We start from the raw sequence: 11582 nt of genomic DNA on the forward strand, positions 1-11582 counted from the left end.
CGAACTTTTGTGACCGTAGCATAATATATGCAAACTGGATTCCAAGTATTGTAGTTCATTCGTTAAAACAGGATAATAAATGACTCGTTACTAGGTCCCCAGGAAAGAAAAATATCTATCAATTTCAATAGGTTAGTTAACTGGTCTATCGTCACATTACAGAATAAATCAATACCATTGAGTTGAGATTTATTCAGTCATACATGCCGGACTATAGGAGGCTTGACGGAAAATAAGTGAGCAGCAAGAGCCATCAGTTGATGTCTGGTAGTCCATGACTTTATTACGTTATGATGAACTCGTCCATACACTTGACGAAATGAAGCGTATTTTATCAATGTTCAAGCATTAGTGTATCATGTCTTTAAATTTCATTTAATTTGCCTATAATGATATTGGAAGCACATTCACGTACCTGTTTCGACCTTCATTAATTTTAATCATTGAGCTATCGGTGACAGGCATGCACAGTGAGTATACTGAAGGAGCTTAGAGACGATTCGAAATAAACCGAACGATCAAGAAATATCCCCCCCCCCCCCCCCTCTAAGTTGGTTTTAAAATCTCACTTCATGACTGACATGCCACGTTACTTTATTTCGACATGGTGCACATCACCTAGTCAGAATATGACGATTTAAAAGGGACGGTTGAATTGTTTACGACCGCATATGCCTTCAAAGTGAATGGTTATTGCTCTTATTCTTATTTATGACATATTAAGTACCTTTTTAGGACCTAAAATTGTTATGAAGGTAGTTTTAGACCCCAAAATGTGTGAAATTTAGATTAGTTATCGAATATATACCAATTTAGCTCCACTAAAGAAAGAAAAAAAAAACGATGACCGTTAATTTAATAATTTAATAATAATAACAATACACGGACCGGATGGCTGTGCGTATTATAACCAGCACGATAAAGTCAACATTGACATTGGCTGGAATAAAACGTATAATGCGCTATTTCGTTTTTTCAACGGCTGGTTCGAAGTTTTCGAATATTTTGTGGGTCCTCAAAAAATATTAGAAATGGTTATATTCATGGATATTTCAGCCGTCTTTGAACCGATTTTGATCTAACAATGATGATTTTGTCATTAAAATTGTATGCTCTTCAAATTTGACACTCATTTTTTCGTTATTTATATTTTTAAAAAATTGTCCAGCGCCTTCTATACGAAAACTCAACTATCCCTTTAAGCTATATGCCCTGAATTGGCTGACAGATTTTGAGATTTATTTCGTCAAGCCAAATGGTCGCTGCCTAAGTTATCCCCGAGCAGCTATCGAATCACGGAAAGAAGTATACCAAGTCGAGACTTCGGCATAGCTTATCATTAGCGGGAAATGCATATCTCTTAATAATAATACCACTGTAACTATGGACTCACTATGGACTCACTATGTCCATACCATCATTGGTAGTATAGGGACTTTTAGATTTGCACATCGACATAATGGACTTCACACGCATGTCATGCGGAAGACCGGTGTTCGATTCGATTTTTACAAAATTCAAAGACACACCACTTTCAGACCTGGGGGGTGTTTCATAAAGCTGTTCGTAAAGTTACGCATGACTTTGCGAACGACTTGAATATGAAGTGCCAGATAGGATGCACAAAGTTTTTCCTGATGTTTTCACAAAGTGTGACTATATTTCTAAATTATGGCAAAAAATATACTTTGCATTAAAAATGTTTGTTATAATAAGAATGTTAATCTACACAGTTCAACTTTCGTTGATGCAGTTGAAAAATTATTGAGCATCCCATTTGGCTTTTCATAATAATATATGAGTTGTTCGTAAAGTCATGCGTAACTTTACGAACGGCTTTATGAAACACCCCCCTGTTTATTAATTTTTAGACATAATTTTTAAAGAAAGGTTTCCCTTGGCAACTCTAAAGCTTGCCAGCCGCTTACCAAACATAACAACTTGTAATATATGCAAAGTGGATTCCATCTATGTAGAGATGTAGAGACCAAGGATCTGGGGAGAAATTTCAATATCAAATTGATGTAAAATAGTGAAGAGATCTATTAAAATATTTAAAGATTATCAATTCTCATATTTGTTATAATTTTAAAATTCGCTCGGAACATAACGTGTAAAGCCAAGTGAAAAGGGGAGTTGTCTCCCATATAATATATTTTTAGAACTTTGACATCATGCATTAATATCGGAGATTACCAAAGTATATCTCAGTTCAATTATTCCAATTCAATCATTTCAATTATTGTATTAAAAATAAATTCATCGCAGTCATTGGCTGAATTTGATATTTTACATTGTACAGCAATAAACATTGCATCATATAATAAAACAGTTGAAATAAATATTTATTCATGATACATAAATCATGAATAGAAAGAAAGTTTGTGAAGACCAAATTTTTTCCACATTAATCGTCTTTTGGGGGGTTATTTATTCTGAAATTCTACTGATTTGAATTTTGTGCGCGCGCGTGTATGTGTGTGTGTGTGTGTGTGTGTGTGTGTGTGACTTTGTTTCCGCAAAAAGCAAATGCAATGCATCTCATTTATTCATTCTCTCACTTTGATACTTTTGCGCTAGTCGACTTTTGCACTCTTGCAAACAATGCCTCCAGTTCATCCAAGCGTGAGCACAAACCACACAACAATGATACGAAACGATTTGGGAGATAACACTTTTTCAAAACATGTATCATAACCTTTCGTTCATAGCTGACTTTTAAAATAAATGACGATTCTCACACGGTATATAAACGTCGAGATTGGGCAGAATTCATGTGAAATTTACTGTAGATCACCTTGGAAATGTTGGTCTCTGTAGACTTGAACGAAAGTCTTTAAAACGTCTTTAGATCGGACTAAGGAGTTTTAGGAGCTGGAGTCCCAACTGGCAACAAATTTATTATTCCAAGCAGCTGCCATTTAGATATCCGAGCTTCAAAACCGCCAATATAATTGGAAAGCTTGAGTAGTAATTTTTTTCACAAAGAAATATCGTTAATATTTCACTTTGTATATGAACTAACAAGGGAAAATCGAACAGATGATAAAATATGAAAACAAAAGCCTAATTGTGTCAAGATATTTGCATACATTGTATGTGAAAAGTAGTAAAATATTACAATCCTAAAACCTGCAATTTGACACTTTTCCGATTACTTGCGGCCAGGGCCCTGGGAACGATTTTTTCACCGGGGCTGCTGACATAGATATATATTTCGAAATATTCGCAATGACTCAGCCAGCCGTTGAATAAGCGGGGGGGGGGGGGGGGGGGGGGGGGGGGGGGTAAGAGGACATATTTTTTGTTTGTGTTTCATAATTTGAAAATTTGGTCGATCGGTATGGGGGGGGGGTTAAGGTCTGTCATTTTGGGTCACCAATTACCACATTTTCTTTTTTTTCTTTTTTTGTTATTATATAAAAAAAAATGAAAAGAAAGAAAGAAAGAAACGTTATAATTTTGTACTTTCTAATCTTCATTTGTGGCTGTCGGCTGTGTGACAACTTTGTAAGCGAAGCATATAATGATATACAGTAAATATATCATACCAACAAAATGTGCAGGGGGTGCTGTGCCCCCCTCCCCCCCTTGGAAAAATTCCGGGGGTGCTGCAGCACCCCCAGCACCTCCGCTTCCCAGGGCCATGCTTGCGGCTCACGAAAATAAAAAGTGAATTTGTTCTTGTACAGTTCTTGATGATGTTATAAGTCAGTTTAGTGCCCACACATGCCCAGTCGAGTAATTCTGATTAATATTTCAGGAAATGTTGTTCCATTTCCTTTCGCTTAAAGGTAAGCACTGTGTACTGCTCGTATTATCAGACGAGTGGTAGCGAAAAGTAATTATCATTACAAAAACATATTTCCCTTTGAAAGTTCCCGTTAGTTTGCAGCTAGGCAGGAATCTTTTGTCTATACGTTTTAACAAGAAAGATCATTGTTAAGCAGATGCCTGGCATATTTTCTCCTGGCGGCATCGAATATGGTACAAAGGGAATGAGCTAGATATGACTCCATCTCTTAAAACTCCTTGATCAGACTGCGATCGTGTGACCTACAACATAAAAATCATCATCAGGCTTTTTGCTGAAACTGTATAGCTCAACCTATGAGCTCAACACTTTGCGCGAGTTCGGAACAAGCAAAATAGCACTTTCCCCTCTCTCCGTTTTTGTATTCCATGGTCGGGCTTTTCATCCAAAGTGATCATTGTACAGTCGCGGTGTGTTTGCACAATGCCGTCTATTACACAAACAAAGGCCGCGAAAACACCGATCGATTGAGCGAGGGCGAATATTACGTGCACGGGCGCAGCGCAACGACGACGAGCGTGACGGTCTGTATTTTTAATACGAATATATGAATGTGAATGGAACAAGCAACCTCATGTCCGTGGTACAAGAAACACAATCGAGAAGACTTTCAAGGAATCATATCAAGGCAGTCGAGTGCAAGGTTAACAGCCTCTTGCATTGCCCATAGAGATCATAATCGAATCACGTGCATATTATGTCAATTAATGTTCCCACATTTCAAAAGGTGACGGATAAAGATATTGATGCTGCCTTAGGTTGATTTTCGAAAGTATTTGCGAACGAAAACTTCCACAAGAGAATGGATTGTTTGTTGAATTAAGGGGGAACTAACCCCAAAGAATAAGTGTAGATATTCTGTAAAACGAAATCTTGCCTTTTGTGTACAATAAATCTTACGAACGTGTAAAAGAGATATATATGATGCCAAGATTTCTTGGCATGATGTATGCCTTTTTAGCATGACATGGGCGAAGCCATTTTCTTGAAAAAGTGATGTACCAGTTAGAGTTGTATTATGGCACCAAACTTTAATTGGAAAGACTTTTTAATTGAATAACACAACTTTTTACTTTTCAATGAGGGAAAATCGTAGCCGAGAAGGTAAAAATTACATTGGGTGAAAAACCAAAATATATATAGAATAGGGAAACAATAATATTGTAACTCATTTATTTAAAAATAGTAAAATATAGCGGTTGAAAAATCTATTTCATTTATGCAAAACCTTCACCCCAGAACAGCACCAACTTATTCATGCAATACTAAGGATAATAACAGATGAATGAAATGCTTCAACACCACAAACACCTGGGAAGGAAGCATCCAAAAATTTGAATTCATTTAGTTGATAAACGACTCCGCATAGTACGTCATGCAATCAAGAAAATGGCGATGCCCATGTCCTGCTGAAAAACTTTACTTTTTTCTTGCTTTATGCCTTTCTCATACACATTGGAAGGAAATCTTGTAGATTGATGAGCAAGAACGCATTAAATCTCTCAGAACGGCCAAAGTTACTGTGGACTTAGTTCTCCTTTAATGATTTAAATGCTGTGTTCCAGCCCTATTAATTCCAGGTCATATCATCTTTCGTTTATTAGTAAGCCATCTATAAAACATGCAATTTTCGACACAGTTTTGTATTTTTTTTAAGACAACGTTAATAATTTGATAGTCTATTTTTTCATTACGAATTTGTTTTTTAATGGAGTCGGGTATAAACAAGGAGGATGAAAATTATTTAAATATCTAGTTTTAATCAAAATAGATAATTCTTTTCCTTCAGGTTTGTACCCTTTTTCAGTTGCGCAGTGCCCCTTTTTTATAAAAATAAACAGCCTCTTGAATGTTGCCTCAATTTAAAAAATGAACACCTCCTCTTCGCTGTGAGTCCAGCTTATATCTAAATTTACTGCTGCACTGTCTTTTAACAAATATCAGTGCGATAAAAAAACTTATCCTATGTAATATGAAATCTGTATTCTCTATACTGATGCATTGATAATAAGGTGTATTTGAAGCATGACTTACGATTGTGTTATGGTTTGAAAACGGAAATATGAACCTTGAACCCGGGTCTTGAACTTTCTGGGGTGGACCACTGGTTTCATCTTCTGGTTGAGTCATTTCCTTTAGACAAGTGAATAAAACTCAATTTTTATTTAGCTAAGGTGCAATTGGCAATTCCAGTTGTCTGAAAATCGTCGATTAATTTGATAATTTTTTTTTTCTTCATATAAATTCAGTAAACCAACGTAATTTGAAATTTTCTCTTTGAAATAAAAATGTTAAATATTGAATATATTATGATGATCTCCGAATGTTCAGATATCCCATTATTATATATCGCAATAGTTATTCTTTCCTCATTAATGCTGTAATCAATAATTCATATCCAACTATTAATCCGTGTTGCAATCTATGGGTATTCATTATTATTATATGCTGCGATAAATAATTCTTTCCTCATTAATGATGTAATCAATAATGTTCATAATACAACCATTAATCCATGTTGCATTCAATGGGCATTCTCGTATTATTCTATGCTACGCCATGATGAACAGGACAAGAAAACTTCTATTTAAGTTTACAGTCATTCATGTTTTTTTTTACATCATTTAATACCCAAGATAGCTCAGTATTCGATAATTTCATTATATATATATGCATTTTGATGTTGCACTCAATCGATATTACATTCATAATCTATTTAACATTAACCGCCCTAGAAAAGGTGCTTTCATTTTACTGAGGTTGGTATTGCATCATCATTCTATGTTCGAGTGATTTTTATTTTCTTGATGGTTACTCATGCTGCAATCAAATCTTATGCCATCAATATTCAAAATTTTCAATCAGTCATTATCTCCCCACTATTCAAGGCTACAATCAAATAATATTCATTTATCTTTAATGCAATCAACCAATATTCCATCCATATTCCACGCGGTAATTGATAAAAATGAGTATATTTCAAGGTTCAATAAAATGATATCGAAGGTAGTCATTTTCACGATTGTTAAAATTTGACATTATGTATTTAAACCACAAGCATTGATCTATTAGTTTTGCAAGCAACTTCCCGTTTAATGCAAATATCAATATGAACACGTTGCCTCCATTATAAGATAATTGTTGAAAGATTGCTAATCATAATAGTATAGTCATCGACTTATAACTAGGAGAGTCGCTAACAGGGATGTAACAATTCTTCCTAAATGTCTTCCCGTCAGATTACATTGTTGTGGATTACTTTCGTTTATTTTCTGCGCAAAATGGTGCAGGGAGAAATGTCATTTTTTACTGTCGGGGAAATTTCGGATAATTAAGTCTGTAGATTTGAAAATTCGAAAGGCTTCACTGTTTTCACTTGCCCGGCAGATTACAGAGATTTTCATTTTAATATTTGGTGACAGTCACATTGGTCCTTTTCCCCCGAATCAAAGTGGTCTAGTTTTACAAGTCTCTGCACTTTTTTTTCAGATTAAAAAGAAAATATCAAGGTATTAACACTGCGAACCAACATAATAATAATAATAATGATAATAATCATGAGACAGTTTTTATTTACTCAAATCTGACGCTCATATAATTTTCTTGGCGACATTAATTATCATATGATTCATACAAACTTAAGTCATACCTATATTTATTTTGATTATAATGGTTGTGTTTAAAGATAATATTACAATACAGCAACGTGAGGATGAAAGGGCAATCGAGCAGTTAAAAAGTCAACATAATGGCGTGGCAATATTTGTTTACATAATTTTTTTCTAACATGCTTGTGTGCCAGTTGACGTATGCCTAACAGTATACCCAATATTTTAAACGTGGAAATAACAATCAACTCAATATCGTATTCGTAGCCTCCATACTTACAGCTCGAACAAAATAAAGAGTTTCGTGAACAGTATCGGGTAGTATCCAATGATGGCTATGTTTTGCTCTTTCTCATTTATTGCTCTTGTGTTGTAAAAAAACACACAAAAAGAAAAATAACCCTTTAAAAAGCATTTCACACCGTGTTTGTTTATCAGTTAACCTGATTAAACTTGTCTTTAGGTAACACATACATTTGAAAGATACCTTCGTCTTGATATACCTCTGTCCTACATTTCTAGTGCTTCAAAATTATTATTTTACCGAGATAATTCAGCCTACGGTTAAAGTTGTTGGGAGCTCCAAAAATTTGATGGCAAAATTTCACTTGAATTGTATAATGATGTGAAAGAGGATGTCATTAGTTTTAAGACAAACTTCTGCAAGGATTTTCAAAACAAATGTGTTTGAAGACGAATATTGATGAAAGAAATATAGATATATTATATATATATATATAGAGAGAGAGAGAGAAAATTGTTTGATACAATTGCATGCAAAAATTGTATCTTTGTTTTATTTATGCTTACTCTCAATCTAACAAATTAGTTAATTTTGAATAATATGTCACAATTTATACATGATATTAGTGTGAAATTGAAAACAGTATGAAACCAATAACTTAAAGTCAAATTACTTAGAGAAATTAACGTTGTGTGCATCGATAAGAGTGAATAGGTGCAGTTTGTCGTGTCAAGTGCGAAATAAAAGCGGAGTTTGATGATTTTCACAATAATACAGAGGGAAATTCACGATTAGATAGAACGACCCATTTATCAAATTGACTGACAAACAATGGGTAAAGAGACTTCAGGGGCGATGCTACTATCGTTTTCTTCAAAACTGGTTCAAATTTAACACGATTGCAACTACTTTCGTAAAATCAAATTAAGGTAATATCGATAGTCCGTCCATCACATTTATAATAATAATAATAATTACAGTGCTTATATAGCGCCTAACACTTACTTTGTCAGAAGTCTCTAAGCGCTCTACAATAATGCAGCATAATTACCCTGGCTTTAGCAGTGCAGCTGTTACGCGCGCTGCGTTTCAAGGAATAAATTCCTATCAGGTACCCATTTACTTCACCTGGGTGGAGTGTGGCAAATGTAGATCAATATCTTGCCAAAGAACATTAGTGCAGCGGCGGGACTCGAACCGCGGACCTTGTGATCGACAGTCCGGCGACGTATCCACTCGACCACAACACCTTTATAAACGCGCAAACATCACAATGACGTATTACATAATCCAAACCTGATTTCTACAGGATGTACAATATAGGGTATTAAAATTGCCCTTGTGCTGATCGTGTTATTTTTAAAAAATTATATGAAAGTTCAAATTTCTCTTATATTCATGTAAAGAACTGAAGAAAATAACACATTTTGAAGCTCTCCATTGCCACTCTATGATAAGCTTCAACAGTATTCATTAATTTAGAAAATACAAACCATGTAGGCCTATTTTAAAACTCAGAATTATCCCCCAAAATGTCTCATTTTATTTGTGTTTCCTTCTGATTATGGAAAGGAGTAAACAAAATGACTATACAAAGAAGCTTTTCTTTTTTATGTTTGATATTTCCCAACCTACTAAATATAAAAATATACATAATTCATTTCATAAATATATATTTTTGTTAAATACATTTTTTAAAGTCTGTATTAAATCTGATTAACTGAAAAAAAAACAGAATACGTTTGTTAAGTTCGGAATCAACAAATTAAAATGAGAAAAGGGTGCAAGTAACGCCTAAGGATCTTCGTATGCAATCACTGGCAATATACGCATATTAATGATGAATATGCCTTGCCGTTAAAATAAAAAATCTAAATCACCCTTTAAACATCGACGAGTCTATACAACTAATAACACTGTAATCAGAAGTAACTAGTAGTATTTGATTTTTATTACAACAAATAAGGGACCTTTCAATTTTTTTTTCTTCTTCTCTTTACCTCTTCAGAGGGACTTTATTATTACATTTCAAAATACAAAACAAGTAAAATGAAATATATGGATTATATACAAGATCAACATAATTTCTTAAAATGATCCTTATAACATTTCTATTACTTTCTTAACTTTTTCATTATCAAAGTATCTTAAATTATTTTGCTTTGTATTTCAAATAAGATTTCAATGATGAAATAAAATTATGTATTAACCTCTTTGGCTTGGTTGGTACTTCCCCAAGGTTTCGCTTAACGTAATCTTTGTATATTACCAGTTGTGCATAATTTATCAAGAAATTAAGTCAAATTAATTTTCTGTTATTATTTCATATCCAATCAATAACATTTTCATATGAATTTCAATTTCTATTTTAAAGATTAAATATATAATTCTTGAGATAATTTTCCAGAAAACTCATAACTTTTTGCAACGAAATATGAAATGCGTTTGTTTTTCACGACAAATTTCCCATTCGTTAGACTGTACGATTTTCCATGTAAAGAGATTATCTATGAATTAATCAAATAATCAAATATTTCAAATATATGAATAATTTATTGAACCGGCATGAGCAACTGATATGTGTTTCTAGCTATAACCTTGTACGTAAATTAGAGAAGATAAAGATAATTCATTAAGACGATGTTCTCATGATGTTTATGATTGTTTAATTTCAACAAAGGTTTAATGGCCTTAACATAAAACAAAACGTGACAAATAAATTATTGTAACACAACGAATATTGATAATCACTTTCAAAAATAATATCAATAGGCATTGTTTTCTTATCAGTCGTGCCAAAATATGAACTAAGATCCTGTTCTCATTTTAAAAGATAACTGACTAGAAAGAACTTCCTATTCCTATAATAATAAAACAATCGCTGTGAATGAGACTTTTAATGTTTCATCATTTTATTTCCAGTCCTTACATATCTGACTTCGAAATCATATACATAGAAACGAAACAAAATAAGAACAGGCCTATTTTGTTTACAATAATATCGGGGCAGGAACTAATACAAACGAAATACATCATCATGATATTAACTCGTTATACTAAATACACTATATTAAATAGGAAATATCATTGATATAATTGTGCACCTCTTCGTTTCACTTTCAGGTCATATACCATTTCAAGAGAGCGGTAATGAGTAATTTGCTATTTCATGTTTCCAATATGATGGGTTCAACCGAAAGTGGATGACGTTTGAAATCTATTCAAGATATTAATGAGATTATGGATTGATAAACTACTTATAAATATTTGTAGTTGATAAACATCGCAAAAGCTATTTATTGCTCAACAAGGTATAGGCCTATATTACGTGTCATTTTGATATCGTACTTATGAAACGTTAAATTTGCCTGTTATTTCAGTACTAAAAATGACAGTTTTTACATTCGGTTAAAATGTTATATGTTAATGCTATTCTCTTGACTGTGTAATTATCTATTTTTGTTGTTTTGAGTAAGTGGAGAAAATGAAAGAAAACGCATCAAGTTGTTCATTTAGTGAAAATAATATTGACGATCTGTTTGACTGATTAAATCCGGACGATGCAAAGGCCTATTAATGATATTTTGTTAGTACTTTTGTTTTAAATCTTAATTTTTGGTTGGCATGAAAAAAAAATGATGATTGCGAAAATTGTCATATGCATTTGATGAAATTGATCGTGACATTATTCTTGTCTATAACTATATAAAAATATTATATATAAACCATACTGTCTTAATCACCTTGAAAATAACAACCCCCTACCATTGCAGAAATTCTGACTGGAAATAAAAATGAGACGTCTCAGTAAATCGAGTTAAATCGAAACAGCGAATCGATTTCAGTAGAACCAGAAAGACAACCTTCAATCTGTCGCTTCTCTCTGTGTTATTATGAAATCCTATTGTCATAAAAA

This window comes from Strongylocentrotus purpuratus, unplaced genomic scaffold, assembly GCF_000002235.5.
Source record: "Strongylocentrotus purpuratus isolate Spur 01 unplaced genomic scaffold, Spur_5.0 spur5_scaffold_19, whole genome shotgun sequence".
Taxonomy (NCBI): Eukaryota; Metazoa; Echinodermata; class Echinoidea; order Camarodonta; family Strongylocentrotidae; genus Strongylocentrotus; species Strongylocentrotus purpuratus.